At 38.7% G+C, this 16,216-nt stretch overlaps 1 protein-coding gene across 2 annotated transcripts in view; it reads right to left on the bottom strand.

Annotated features, from left to right (window-relative positions):
* The window catches only part of pcbp3 (poly(rC) binding protein 3), a 120,511-nt gene that overhangs the window by 91,340 nt on the left and 12,955 nt on the right, over window positions 1–16,216 (bottom strand). For both annotated transcript variants that reach the window (XM_034186217.1, XM_034186216.1), the window contains exons 3-4: window positions 15,223–15,329; window positions 12,991–13,126 (exon numbers count right to left, since the gene is read on the bottom strand). The gene's annotated coding sequence lies outside the window, so the exon portion shown is untranslated. The remainder of the gene's footprint in view (window positions 1–12,990; window positions 13,127–15,222; window positions 15,330–16,216) is intronic.

A 16,216-nucleotide genomic window follows, 5' to 3' on the forward strand; every position in this document is an offset into this window, starting at 1 on the left:
GAAATAACATCTTCTAAATGCTTCCTATAGCTTCCAATGAGAGTCTGGATTGTGGTTGAAGGTATTTTGGACCATTCTTCACAAAACAACTCCAGTTCAGTCAGGTTTGTTGGTTACTGAGCATGGACAGCCCGCTTGAAATCACACCACATATTTTCAATAATATTCAGGTCTGGGAACTAAGATGGCCATTCCAGATTGTTGCACTTGTTCCTCGACGTGGATGTGTTAGCAGATTTTGAGCAGTGTTTAGGGTCGTTGTTTTGTTGAAAGATCCAGCCCTGGTGCAACTTCAACTTTGTCACTGGTTCATGAACATTGTTCTCAAAAATCTGCTGATATTGACTGGAATCCATGTGACCCTCAACTTTAACAAGATTCCCAGTACTTGCACTGGCCACACAGCCCCACAGCATGATGGAACCACCTCCAAATTTTACTGTAGGTATTAAGCGTTTTTTCTTGGAATGCTGTGTTGTTTTTCAGCCATGCATACCGCCCCTTGTTATGTCCAAATAACTCAATTTTAGTTTCATCAGTCACAGCACCGTATTCCAAAATGAAGCTGGCTGTGCTGAATCTCTGAGATAGCTTTCCCTAAACCATGATGGTGAACAATCTGATTTCAGGTTATTTGAGAGTTGTTTAGAGGCTTCCATGTTGTCACTCATTAGAAGAGATACAGAGAGGGGAAACATTTGCAAATGGCCCCCTTAAATACCCTTTCTCATGACTGGATTCACCTGTGTAAGGAGGTCAAGGGTCAACGAGCTTACCAAACCATTTTTGTGTTCCAATAATTATTGCTAAATGTATTCAAATCAATAAAATGACAAGGGTGCCTAAATTTGTGCACCTGCCCAATTTTGTTTAAATTATTATTGTACACTTTGTGAAAATACTAGAAACTTAATTTCACTTCTCAAATATCAGTGTGTTTGTCTGCTATATGATATATTGAACTGAAATTTCTGATCCAGACAACCAATGTGTCAGGACAGGCGGGAGCCCGTCACCAGGAGCGGCTGGACCCGCAATGCAAACTCCCAGAATAGGCTTTGGTGTTGGAGAAATCATGGTCTTTATTCCAGGCTTTGTTTCAGTACACATGTAATCAGTCAGCGTGGCAGAGGTACAAACAGGATCAGGCTGAGACGCAGTCACAAACGAGCAGGTTTCAGAGGCACAAGCAAACTCAGACATCTGGGATGAAGCAAAAGGCATGGTCTAGGTAAACAGAGCAAGGATACGGACTACGGCTAGACAAAAACAGGACTGTGAAGGGTGCTGGAAAGTGTACTAAGACAACAATCTGGCTGTGTGCTGTGAGACTGTAAGGGCTTAAGTAACAGGTGCTGTGAACAATGTGCATGTGCAGACTAATTAGGTAACAAGGTGCAGGTGTGGAGGGAAGATTCCAGAAAGGGGGCATGGCTAGTAGACAAAGATCAAACACTGTGCAAGAGTGATGTGAGGAGCAAAGATACTTGGGCTGGTGTAGCGAGTGTGAGTGAGGTGAAACAACACAGACAGAAACAAGGTGAGAGACATGGGGCAGGTGCAAAGAGCGTGAGTGAAAGGAACGATACAGGTTCAGTGAACACAATCAAATATGAGTGAGGGACAAAGACATGATGGAAGGTGCAGGGGTGTGGAGTGGAAACAAATGGCAAAAACCAGAACAGAGCTAAAATGGAAATCAAGGACAGAATATAATGCAATGACAAACCAGGCATGAACATGAAAACTGAAAGAAAATATCACCAAGACAAAACTAAACTGAAACTGACTAAGAAACCAAAGTGGCTAAACAAATTACAAATAAAACAGAGACTGTGATAACAAAACCTGACACTAGAGAACAACCTATAACAGAACGCAAAAATAGGCAGATGATAACTAAATGATAAACCATAAAAACACAGACTGATTGAACAAAACCAGAACGGAACTGAAACATGACCGAAGTATAAAAGTAACAAAGAAAGAAAGTAACAAAGCAAAAATAGAACACATGATGAAAGTAACAATTAATAAAACAAGGCTGGGGCAGAAGGAGCAGAACCAAATAAAGAGAGAAAATAAGGATCGAAGCCTGGAACCAAGATTTTGCTCATTTACTAGTGTGCTTGGGGTCATTGTCTTGTTGAAACGCCCATTTCAAGGGAATGTCCTCTTCAGCATAAGGCAACATGACGTCTTCAAGTATTTTGACATATCCAAACTGATCCATGATACCTGGTATGCGATATAGGCCCAACACCATAGTAGGAGAAACATGCCCATATCATGATGCTTGCACCACCATGCTTCACTGTCTTCACTGTGAACTGTGGCTTGAATTCAGAGTTTGGGGGTCGTCTCACAAACTGTCTGTGGCCCTTGGACCCAAAAAGAACAATTTTACTCTCATCAGTCCACAATATATTTCTGCATTTCTATTTAGGCCAGTTGATGTGTTCTTTGGCAAATTGTAACGTCTTCTGCATGTCTTTTATTTAACAGAGGGACTTTGCCGGGGATTCTTGCAAATAAATTAGCTTCACACAGGCATCTTCTAACTGTCACAGCACTTACAGGTAACTCCAGACTGTCTTTGATCATCCTGGAGCTGTGATCAATGGGTGAGCCTTTGCCATTCTGGTTATTCTTCTATCCATTTTGATGGTTGTTTTCAGTTTTCTTCCATGCGTCTTTTTTTTTTTTTTTGTCCATTTTAAAGCATTGGAGATCATTGTAGATGAACAGCCTATAATTTTTTGCACCTACGTATAAGTTTCCCCCTCTCCAATCAACTTTTTAATCAAACTACGCTGTTTTTCTGAACAATGTCTTGAACGTCCCATTTTCCTCAGGTTTTCAAAGAGAAAAGCATGTTCAACAGGTGCTGGCTTCATCCTTACATAGGGGACACCTGATTCACACCTGTTTGTTCCACAAAATTGATGAACTCACTGACTGAATGCCACACTACTATTATTGTGAACACCCCCTTTTCTACTTTTTTTTTACTAATAGCCCAATTTCATAGCCTTAAGAGTGTACATATCATGACTGCTTTGTCTTGTTGGATTTGTGAGAATCTACTGAATCTACTGGTACCTTGTTTCCTATGTAAAAATAAGAAATATACTCAAAACCTGGATTAATCTTTTTTAGTCACATAGCACTACTATTATTCTGAACACTACTGTACCTTTCCACATGTTACGTAATTTCCAGAAATAGCACAAGAAGATACTGCTTAGTTTATGTACCTCAAGGTTTGCTGAATTACAGCAGCATTGTTACTGAACTTATTGAATGTCGTGTAGCCCCACTTAAAAAATAAAATAAAATAAAATATAAAAATCATCATCCAGCATTCACTGCCTGTACTCCTGCTTGCTTCCACGACCCACAGAAATCTCTAAATATATTTATTTTGTTGCTGGTGGGCTTTATTATTATTATTATTAGTAGTAGTAGTAGTAGTAGTAGTAGTAGTAGTAGTAGTAGTAGTAGTAGTAGTAGTAGTAGTAGTAGTAGTAGTAGTAGTAGTAGTATTAAGCATATTTCTTTGAGTGGACTATGTTATCATCCACCTTCAAGGATTTTGATTATGTTTTAATTTGACATATTCTTTGGATGTATCACAGCTGAGTCAAATTCCATTAGCTGAAAGACATCAAAGGAACTGATCTCATATTACCTTTGAAAACACAAAACAGACATTTGGTGGCATTTGTCATTGTCAGAGAAAACTGATATAAATCACACTTCTGAGCAAAAATAATCATTTAACTTTGGGGTATTAAATGCTCATTCTCTCTGCAAAATGTTACAGTTAAACTCAGTGCAGCAGTTTTGTGAAAGATGTACCATATTTTCCAAAGTTATCCTTTGGAAAATATGGTACATCTTTTGGTATGGTACATGGGGTTTTTTTGTTTTTGATTTTTACTATTTTTGGAGGTGCTGTGACTTATTCTCCAGTGTGATGTATATACTGGAAAAATGTGTTCATCATTTAGAATTATAATTATCATAACTAAATACAGGAATTTCCCAGGAATTGAAGTACCAAACAACTGGCGTCCTGTCTACACCCTGGACAGGACGCCAGTCTGTCACAGAGAGACACATATAGACAAACAACCACATTCACACCTGCACACACCTAATGACAATTTAAAGATTCCAATCCACCTAACCTGCATGTCTTTGGATGTGGGAAGAAACCAGAGCACCTGGAGGGAACCCATGCAAACACAGGGACAACATGCAAACTCCACACCGAAAGACCACAGGTGGGAATCGACCCCATGATCTTCTTGCTGTGAGGCAACAGTGCTAACCATTAAGCTGGACAACAATATGGAGACACAGACTGCTGTCAGACTGCACCAGAACCATAAATAAAGCACCCAGACTGCTGGATGGATGCACCCGAGTGCTGTCACTCACTCACTCGCTGATTTGTTCGTCCACTCACTCCCTCGTACATTGACCTTTGGGCAGGTCATTGCGCTGGCAGGATGGACATGCATGTGCCACACATGACAGACTGTCACCACTATGCTCAGGGACACAGCACAGCACCGGTGGTGTAATGAGCACCCCGAGTACATGGAGAAGCTGTGCACCGTGCTGCCCAGTCGGATCATCTGTGTGCGGTGATGTGATGGGTACATGGAGTATATGTAGACGCTGTGCGCCACAGGACGGCGCCTGACATGTGCATGGTGAATGAGGTGTTTGTGAGCCGATGTTGTCAGCCCTCGGCACAGCTGGGGCAAGAGGGACTTCACCACAGGCTGCAGCGCATGGTCAGTGTCAGCCCTGTGCTGTGATACACACCTGGAGCTGTACCAGAGGTGAGGTTACATGTGTATTTATCGTGTCATGGACTGGCAAAACAGTTCCACCATCATTTCTCCGACAGAGTTCGATACTAAACATCTCAAAATATGTGTATTAAGGGGGTGACATCCCGTTCAGCAGCATTGCGGGCACCCACCAAGCCTGTGACACGCACAATGACACATTTACTCGCAGCGACAGATGCTGCTTTCGGTTTGATTGCATAATGTCCACGTCCACTTCACATGATGGATGCGTGCCACATACATGTTGCATATCACCATTTCCTTTGCACTCCCTGAACGGGATCCAGTGGACATGCAGGTACGTGGCACAAGCGGGACATGTTGGCAGGATCTGATGTGCCCGGTCCATGTCTGGGTTCCTCCGACTGATCAGATTGTTCAGAATGCTGCAGTGGGTTTGCGCTCAGACTGCAAATTGACTGCCATTCAATGGGTGTCCCACTTGGACTGTGCCACGAGTGTTTTGCACATGTGCAAAACATTCAAGGCAGCCGCGCGAATGGGCCCACCTGTGTCAACTGCTCTACGATTGCTGTCCGACGTTTTCTGACCACATCTCAACACTTTTCAGATGTGGGCCGATTCATCATTCTGATGCCATTCCACCTCATTCATGCTATGTGTGATGGGGGTCTAAGGTTAGTGGATGTTTTCAGACTTAATGAAGTTTAAAAGAAATAAATAGATGTTTCCTTGCATTACATCAGCAATGTTTCGCAATGTTTCACGGACACTTCAGCACTGAGGCCTCCAACCTACAATCCACTCATGCACATATTTATGTTATTTTAAACTGATGCATTGAAATGTTGAGCTGACTTTGGTGACAAATCAAACACTAAAATAAATGTCAGCTTCTGTCCTTTCAAATATCCAAATGAAAGCTATGCTGGCAATTCTAAAAAGCAAGGGGAAGGAAAATGTTTGAAAATGATTTGCATCAGTAAAAATGTGATATTTGTACTGACTGGCCTGTGATGCTTCATGTCAAAGGATGCTGAGGAGAGATGGAAGCAAAAAATAAAGCAAAGCTTTTTCATTTTTTTTTTTTCTGGATGTCATAATTACTGGTAAGGAAACTGCACATAACTGAAAGTTCAGGAGTTGAAAAATTCCCAAAACATAACATTTCTGCTACATTAGTGATTTGTAGAGAATCAATTATTCTCATGTGATTTAGAAAAAAGGCTGTATGAAACAAATCTTGTAGTACCTACTGCGGATAAATAAGTATTGAACGTGTCACCATTTTTCTCAATAAATACATTTCTGAAGGTGCTGTTAACAATAAATTTTCACCAGATGTCAGTAACAACCCAAGTAATCCACACATACAAAGAAACCAAACCACAGATATCCAGAAATTAAGTTATGTGTAATAATATCGCTTAAGTAGGGGCTAATGACATTTTCAAAGATTGCCTACTTTGTTATATTACGTGTTTTATCACAAATGATTTACTGCACTGATGTATATGTAATACAAGCAAGCAACTTGTGTTTGTGAGGTTGATCACAGAGCTCTAAGTTTTGGTTGTTCTTTCTGCTGAGATAGTGGGAGAGATGTGAAGAAGAGAGTACAGGCAGGATGGCATGGGTGGAGAAAAGTGGTAGTAATGATTTGCGATTGAAGAATAGCTTCGTGGGTGAAAGGGAAAGTTTACAAGAAGATAGTGAGACCAGCTGTGTTGTATGGCTTAGAAGCACCAGCCCAAACAAAAAGATGCAGACATAGATCATAAGATGGCCACGCATAAGCCTGCAGAGGCTCGGTACACGCCATACTTTTGTTTTTGTCTCTTTTTTTGTTGTTGTTGTTGTTTTTTGGGTGTTTTTATATATTGAAATTGGAACATACAAGGCTCACATACAGTATGAGCGAGCAGAGATCCTCACACTCCTATCCAGTAGATGGCAGTGTTCTATGCATTTTAACGGGGGGGCGGCGGTGAACTGTGCCCACCACTGACTAACGGATATCAACATGTGCAATAAATAATAGAGTCTGTTTACATATCTAGAACTATCCTACCTCACTAAGCATTAAGCACCTTAATAATGTATGAAGCACCTTTTTTTTTGGGGGGGGGGGGGGGGGGGGGGGGGGGATTTTAAGTTTTTGCTGTCCTGTGAAGCTGTTCAGTGTTTTTTTAAACTGTTTTGTTGTTTTTGTGTGTAGCAGTTTGGAACGTGGCACCAGAATTTCATTGCAGAAATGCAATGACAATAAACATCTATTCTATTCTAGATGGAGGTAGCAGCACTGCAATAGAATTTGAATAAACATAATATCAGTGGGACAACTCAGGTAGGACAGTTTGGTGATTAAGTTAAATAAGTGAGATTGAGATGGTTTGGACATATACAGAGGATGGATAAAGGATATATATGGAGAAGGATGCTGAGAATGGAGGTAGAAAAGAAGAGAAAGTGGTGAAGGAGGACAGGCAGGGGGTTGTGTGACAGAGGAAGATCCAGAGGACAGGGTGAAATGGAGATGGATGATCTGCTGTGGCAATCCCAGAAGCAGCCCGAAAGAAGAGGAGGTTGTTCTTGCTGCTGCGACTTGTTTGCGACTTGTTTTAATTTGCAACAAAATACAAACAATCTATGATATTTTCCGATATATAAGTTGCATTAATTTTTAAACTAGTTTGGGATGTCATGCAATTTATTCTCTGGTCTGACTTATATACAGAAAAATCACGTGTTTATTAGTAATCAAAATTCTAATTATTTATTTATGTAGGGCTTTTCAGGAATCAAAGCACTGAATTTCAATAATAAAAGAACAAACGCCAATGATAAAGAGTATGCTACCATAATGCACAAATATCTTAAATTAAGGAGCTGATAATACAGAAATACACTTATCTATATTATCATAGCCAAGTGGCTTCTGTGTGCGTGTATGTCTGAGTGTGTGCATGTGTGCATGGCTTTGATCACAGAGAAACTGGCAAGAGCTGCCATTTGTTATTTAGTATGCTTATGTATTTTGTGTTGTTAGTGTTATTGATTTATTGTGTTTTTGTAGTTCAGTTGGCTTAGTCAGTTTAGTTAAGTGCCATGTTGTGTTACCATGAGTGAAAAGGGTAGTGCATTTGATATCTTCCTACACCGTCTCTGTTTGTGGGTGTGTAAAAAAATAAATAAATAAATAAAAGCACCAGCTTGCAGCAGAATGCAGAAAAGACAAAAAGCTGTGCATGCGTACGTGTGAGTGTATGCATGTGTGTGTGCGTGCATATAACTTTAACGTGCATATAACCGACAAACTGGGGAGAGCTGAAATTTGCTTTTTTGTATGTTTATGTATTTTGGATCAAGGATGAACACCACCAAAATAGAACATTGATTGGACTAATATTTTTGGAGAAACCACAGCTATTAGCGAACAACACTGAACAATAGACATTGATAATTATGTACATTCTGGACTCAGTTTTCAATTTATTTTAATTTATATAGCCACAACAAAGTTACCTCAAGGCACTTCACACAAGTAAGATCTAACTTTACCAACCCCTAGAGCAAGCACACAGGTGACAGTGGTAAGGAAAAACTCCCTCTGATGATTTGAGGATGAAACCTCAAGCAGACCAGACTCAAAGGGGTGACTCTCTGCTTGAGACATTCTCCCAACACAACTGACAAAAATAAATGTACAGGAAATTCTGGGCATCCATGCCACTACACAGGACAGGAGGCTTACAGAAAAACACACCACCCAACTGGATGGAGCCACACCTCAAACAGAGAAAAGCAGTCTCAGAAATCAGAAAAACAACAAATACAGTATAATTTGTCAGCATTAAGCAACAAGAAAAACAGAAGAAATACTAAGGTGATCGCCGGCCACTAGCCCTAAGTTTCACTGAAAGACCCAGACTTTAGATAAAGTTGAGGCCATAGCCTACTCTCTTTACTAATAAATGAAATTAAAAAGGTAAAAGCATAGTAACATACTATGCCAGTATGCTAGCCATACGAAACGGTAAACAAGTGCGTCTTAAGTCTAGACTGTTTTATACGCCATTCCAGCATGGGGCAGTAAAACATACATATATATATATATATATATATACATACATATATATATATATATATATATATATATATATATATATATATATATATATATATATATATATATATATATATATATATATATATATATATATATATATATATATATATATATATATATATATATATATATATATATATATATATATATATATATATATATATATATATAAGCATGCTTCCATGCATGAGTGTGCATGCATGTGTGATTTTGTTTAGTAAGTTCAATGTAAGTACATAATATAATTGTATATACGTTAAAAATACATGCATGACACAAGATGGTGAAAAAATGTATTGCCATTGTGATCCATTTAAAAATCAAATGACAAAATAGAAGTAATAATAAATTAAAATAATAACAACAACAACAACAGTGTGGATATGATAACAAGAATCTAAACAATTTAGAAATACATTAAGACAGTAAATTAACGTTAAGAAATTGCATAATTAAGAGGAAATAAAGGGTTGAGTTCTTATTCTAAAAAATGCTGAGGTCTAACGGTCTAAAAATATTCTGGACTCACATACCATTCCAACTCATTATAGAAACTTTGCATAATTTATTACCACCCTTCAGAAATGTCAGTTACCTATTTTATGAACACTGCCCAATCAAGACCCTGTGGATCCCCACGGGCAGCACACTAGTTTTATCTCATTTAATTTATAGCCTTTAATTTATTTAATTGTTAGAACAGAGCCACTTCAGGTAGCACCTGTGTTTGTTGTAATTACCTAATTAAATTGTTAAAATGAAACAATATATTCATTGTAAATGTTAGTCATTCCCTTAGCTAATATAGGGTACAATTGTTTTTCCTTGTTCTTAACACCTTATTCTTGGTTGGATAGTGCAGTCAGCCAGGTATTTCCACTGAAGCTGTGCCAAATTGTGCTTGTGCCCATTAGCAATGTTAGTGTGCGCTGATGGAGACAGCGGGTGGGTGTTATGAATGTTGTGCTGATGGTGCTCACATTTTGACTTCTGCATTAGTACCTATGACAGTCAAGTGGAAAGATTATAGTTTATATGAACACCTCTGCCTTAAAGGCATCAAGATTGCAAGCACAATAAACTCCAAAAAAAGGATTAATGGAAAAGTAAGGGCATTAAGTGTCAAATGCCAACACCCATAAAGCCCCAATGTATAGTAGACATCTAACCGTAGATAAGCTATGTACTTTTTTGAACTTACATAAATTGATCTTTGCCTTTAGTGAAAATTGATCTAACCTTCTAAAGGCTGTTGTAGCAGAGAAAAAGAAATATTCATTTTGGACAACAAGACCATTTAAATGTATCTTCTGTTTGGGCCTATGTCAAGATTTATTTATTTTTTTGCTATTCCAGCTGCCTTGCTTTCATTGACATGTTAAAGTTTTTATTATTTAGGTAACCCAAACAGCAAGTGGAAATGATCTTACTGCCTCAAATGCACCTCAACTTCCTACTTTTTCAAAATGCTGAAAACGCAAAACATTAAAGCATTAACAAATTAAATGAAGTTGACCACACATAACATGAAATATATTGGGTTCAAATATCCCACTGGTTTTCAGCCAATCAGAGCGCACATAACGTCAGAGCCATATAATAAAATGGGTTATTCCTCTATACAATTACATTTACAATTACAACTATACAACTATTCCACCAACTTCCAGGGCAGTGAGACAATGAGACTGGAGTACTGTACATACTAATTGTGTGGATATTGTATTCATTTTGAAGGGTTCAAATATAATGCTTTTTCACTTTCTTTTGTAATATGTCCTCTGAGGTCTGTTATCTTGATAATATCATTGCAAGACATATCAAACCACTAGGAAGCCTACTGTTAAACAATTCTTTGGTGAGTTTAACATGTACTGTAGACCTCTCTGAGATAGGAGTGTTGGATAATGAGTCCCCAGGATCAGGTTATGAAATCTAATTAATGCTTCACTTTCTTATACAGGAGTCCAAGAAAGCTGATTTCAGTGCACCTCTTTGGCTCAAGGTTGGAAAAAGTGCTTGAAAGAGCTGAACAAACAGCACAGTAATGAGAACAGTACTGCTGTGTAATTGCAATATTTTAAAAGTTAAACAGCCAGAGGTACCCTGCTGATGCTGATTCTGTGTTTTGTGTCAATGTTCTGTAACAGAATAAGCAAATATATTATCAAATCATCAGCTGTTTTTTTTTTTTAATATTACTAAATATCCGTTATTCCAGTGCCTTAAGAAAGGTCACTATTCGTCATTTCATCTTTTTTTTTATTTTTTGCACATTTGTCACCCTTAATTCTGTAATATTCAATACAAGATAAAACCAGTGTGACTATAGTAAGTCCCTTCGGCTGCTCCCTTGTTTTCGCCACAGCAGATCCAAGATGGGTTCTGCATATTGATTTGGCACAAGTTTTATGCTGGATGCCCATCCAAATGCAACTCCACATTACATGAAGAAGTGTGACCAGGGTGGGGTTTGAACTAGGACCCTTCTGCACTGAAACCGGACACATTAACCACTTGGCTTTCATCCGTATGTTATCTGATCATACACTGTGCTCCCATAAAATTTTGAAATAACTTAATTCAGCCTCAAGTCTTCTTGAATACACTCAAAAACCGATGCATTGGATGAACCCTATTCAATTGTGAGCAGGATTTCCATTTAATAAATATATGTAGCCCCAACTCAAATAAAGCACATGCATGCAAGATAATTTAATTTAATTTATTTGGGACTACATATATTTATTAGATGGAAATCCTGTCCATAATTGAGCTCATCCAATGAGTCATTTGTTTCAATGATACACTCAAAAAAACTGACTCATTGGATTGAATTGTTTCAAAATATTTTTTTGATTTTTCAATTTGACGATGAATATCTGAAGATGAACTAATTTAAGCCTAGTATGCTCCATCGCATTGAATTATATTCCCATGTTTGCATTCTGTTCTGTACTCACATGGTGAGCCCACAGTTTAACTGTTGCAAACCTTAAGGGCCCCTTCACACATAATAGGAATGTGGTCGAATTGCACGAGTTGTGTATGAACCAGGGATCGTAGGCAATGTGTGTACAATCGGAGCTGCCTCCAATGCCTCATACACCTGTTGCTACAACTATTTGCGCACACCAGCAGGTGAAAGACAGAGTGTGTCCTGTGAGAGCCCATTCGATCCCTCTCATGGCAGGTGTCGGCCAAATTTCAGGTGACACACACGCACATCTAACACTGCTCACTTGGCACTTAGAAAATATGTGGCCATTCATGCTATTAGCATGAAAACAGCAGACGATCACTTTCGAGCTGGATGTGAAATTTGTCTAAGTGCCCCCACGAGTGTAGCATTGCAAAAAGCAGCACACAGCGGAGGTGATGGTCTAGTGGTTAAGGTGTTGGGCTTGAGAGCAGAAGATCCTCGGTTCAAATCCCCCTAAGGTCCCTTGGGCAAGGTCTTTAATCCCCTATTGCTCCCGGTGTGTAGTGAGTACTTTGTATGGCAGCACCCTGACATTGGGGTGAATGTGAGGCATAATTGTAAAGTGCTTTGAGCGTCTGATGCAGATGGAAAAGCGCTACATGAATGCAGTCCATTTGCATGTGGTCTGCATGCATATCACACGTGTGCACGCTCGTGCACAACACCGTCGCTTGTTCGAAACTGTCGCTGCGGCATCGTTCATGCCTGCCCGTCAGCTCAGTGTTTTTGTGGTTCGCTCATACGAGCTGTTCCACTCGTACTTATTTGTACTATGTGTGAAGGGGAAAAATAATGGAAAAATAATGTTTATTTGTTGAAACACACATCTGATATTTGGGCTAAGCAGCCAATGTGAAGGTGTACTTACAATAATGGGAGAATTCAGAAATGATTTTGTGTTCTATAAGTCAATGGAAGATAATACACACCTTGTACTGATGTAATCATATAATGTCAGAAGCTCAAATCAAATACACCTGCATGATTAAGTTTTGTGATAAAGTTGTTGAATCTGTCACTTTAAACAGACAGAGCAGTGTGTTACTCACCAGATGAGCTGCAGATGTTATGTTCCCAGAACATATAGGACACTAAAGTGAGGCAGACACCAAGCAGTCTCACACACAGATCACTTCATCAGTCATCAGATGTCACTTTATGTTGGTAGCCAGCCCATGCTAAGGCCTGAAGATCAAAGATAAAGAAAAGAGAACCGATAAAGGATAAGACATTGCTTTATCATGTTAGACATGATTGCCAATGGGGTATTATTCACTTTACCTTGTCAGAAATTACTTTGTGTTTTGTCATTACGAATATTATAATATATCACTAACCAACACGGAGAAAAGATTGGAAGAGTTCCTATTTGTATTTCTGTCAATGTGGATTCACATTTTCAATGTTAATATTTCACATATTTCAGGAATATGGCTGTCCTAAGATTTCCAGAGTTTCAGGTACTGTCAGGAAGGCAAATCAGTTAGTTTTGTTCAGTGCATTTTTGCCCAAATACTCAAGTTAAGAATGGAAATAACTGGAGAGTAAAGAGCACAATGTTAAACTGGAAATAGTCCAACAATTGAGCATGGATCAGTAGGTAGTGATGCATTGCATTATGGGTAATAAAACACCCACCTTTGTTCTGCGGTGCCCAAAATGCTTTTTTTTCCCTGTATAATCACATCATAATTACCATATTTTCTGGAGTATAACTCCCACCTGTCAACAACAACAACAACAAAAAATGCTTCTTGAAGAGGAAAAACATGTAAGACCAACCCAGTCTCACGGCAAGTCGTGATTAAGTAGCACGAAATATACATTAATCAACTGGTTCATGACACTGACGAAAAGTGCCTCATTTTTGTCACGGCAGCACGAAATCATTCTAATTCATTCCGTGATGGCTGCACGAAATTAAAAGTGAAGCAGGAGGGTCAGGGGTGGTTATGGTTAGGGTCGGGGGAAGGAGTAGGATTAGGTTATGGTTAGAGTTGGGGGTGGAAGTAGTGTTAGTAATAGTGAGTTTAAAAAAAACCTGTCACGAAAATTTGACTCATTTCATCACGGGAGCATGAAAAAAAAATGTAAGACTGGGCTGGTAAGACACACCAGAGTACAAGTCACTGTTTTTTTTCTGGATGTGGAAATCACTTAACACAACATTTCCCTGTTGGTGTGTTTAACAATGACAGGAATTCTATGCAGCACATGTGCACACCACAGCCTGTGCTGTTACTTAACATAAGGACTGTTAAATTCCAAAACTAAGCTTAATGGGCAAATAGCATACTGGATGTTTTTTGATGAAGTTTGAACAGAAGAAATTATCAGATGAACATAGATTACTGTCCCTAGCGACATATAGAATGGAATAATGATGGAAAGCCTCAGCAAGCAGCATGTACCATAAGGACTGCTAAATTCCAAAAAATATGCCAGATGGACGGACACACACACACGCAAATTCAGAATAACATTATTTGCTGGCTCACAGAAACATGGGGAGTGAACATTGGATTCAGGCAGGAAGCTCTTTGTGGTTTGTACCATAAAGATTGTGAAATTCCAAAACTAAGTAAAATGGGCAAATAAACATGTAATGGACAACATACTGGATATTATTTGATGATGTTTGGACAAAAGAAATTCTCAGATGAACATGGATTGCCACTAACACTACGGTAAAAATGTGAGTCCATTTGTTTTGTTTTGTATTAGTTCTTTAATTTGGGATTTTTATACATTGTTGAGGTGTACTTTTATTATTGCCACCTTATGAGGTGGGGTACACTCTGTAAAGGATGCCAGTCTATAAAGCCCTACATAACAGCTATTATTATCATGAGTGAATGTGTGATTTCTTTATTTATTCTTTGGGACAATACAATGTAAGTTGTATTGGAGTGTAATATGCAGGACCTCTAAAAACAGTAAAGAAAAAAAACAAAACAAACAAACATAAACATGACTTATACTCCAGAAAATAAGATGCTGTAATTTTCTTCATCCACTTGATGTTTGCTGATTCAAAGTCATGCAAAGCTGATTTGAAAATGCATTTAAATATGGAATCCAAAGATGATTTTTCATTCATTCATTCATTCATTCATTTTGTAGTATACCCGCTTATTCCAGTTATGGGTTGTAAAACACATTTGGTACAATAGAATATGAGTCGCGAGTGGATCCTATTTTTAGTCATATTGGAGCAAGCATATGATTTTGTTCAGTGCATGCCAGGAAAACTGTATCAATCAGGAGAAAATGTATCTGACCAATACGGGATCCAAAAAGTCTCTTCGTTTTTCTTTATCCAGCTCATGTGACTTGTGGCTGGCAGCCTTCCACTTGACTGTACGGAGTTGATGTCTGGCTGAAGTACCTAAACAGATGACAGGGTTAAACAGGAAAGCATTAAAGCTAAAAATTCATAAAAGGTGTACAGCACTCTTTCCATTTCGCTGTGCCACTTCTGTCGATATGACATTGTCCTAGTTCCTGAAAGAGAAGGTGAAAATGTAGGGGGGAAAAAAAAAATCAGACAGCACTCAGCTAAACACAAGCCAGATGGTTGTTCTGAGCATTCCACTTATGATAAGGTCTTTATGATGCTGGAAAGTGCTTGTGAACTGTGTGAAGATACATTGCACTGTCAGCTGAAAGTCAGTGAACTTACATGCAAGTGGATAACTCAGAGCGCATATAGCCATGAAGGATGTAAGCTTCTTCTCCCATCACATGCAGATGTGCATTATGATCCACTGTACATGTGAGTATATTTTTGTAAACACTGTCTGGACTGGTGAACTTACGTTATTAAGATTTTTGATTTTTTTCTTTGGGAAAGTAGCAAAATGCTGAAAAATGCCACATAGTGGAAATACAGTGGATCCGGAAAGTATTCCCAGTGTTTCACTTTTTCCATATTTTACTATGTTGCAGCTTTATTCCAAGATAGATAAAATTCTTTTTTTCCCCTTCAAAAATCTACACACAATGCCCCATAATGACAAAGTTTCTGTGAAGGCTCTCAGTTGTCCAGGTGGTTTCCATAGTAGAAAAGCTTGAATCTTCGACTGGACTGGGTTGCTTGACGAGAGGACGTTTCGCTTGTAGTCTGACTTCTGTCTGACTCTTGGAGAGAAGAGTCAGACAGAAGTCAGACTACCAGAGCAAGAAATTTAGTTGAGGAAGCTTCTGCGATTAGAAGCGAAACGTTCTTGCGTCAAGCAACCCAGTCCAGTCGAAGATTCAAGCTTCTCTACTAAA

This window comes from Thalassophryne amazonica, chromosome 14, assembly GCF_902500255.1.
Source record: "Thalassophryne amazonica chromosome 14, fThaAma1.1, whole genome shotgun sequence".
Classification (NCBI taxonomy): Eukaryota; Metazoa; Chordata; class Actinopteri; order Batrachoidiformes; family Batrachoididae; genus Thalassophryne; species Thalassophryne amazonica.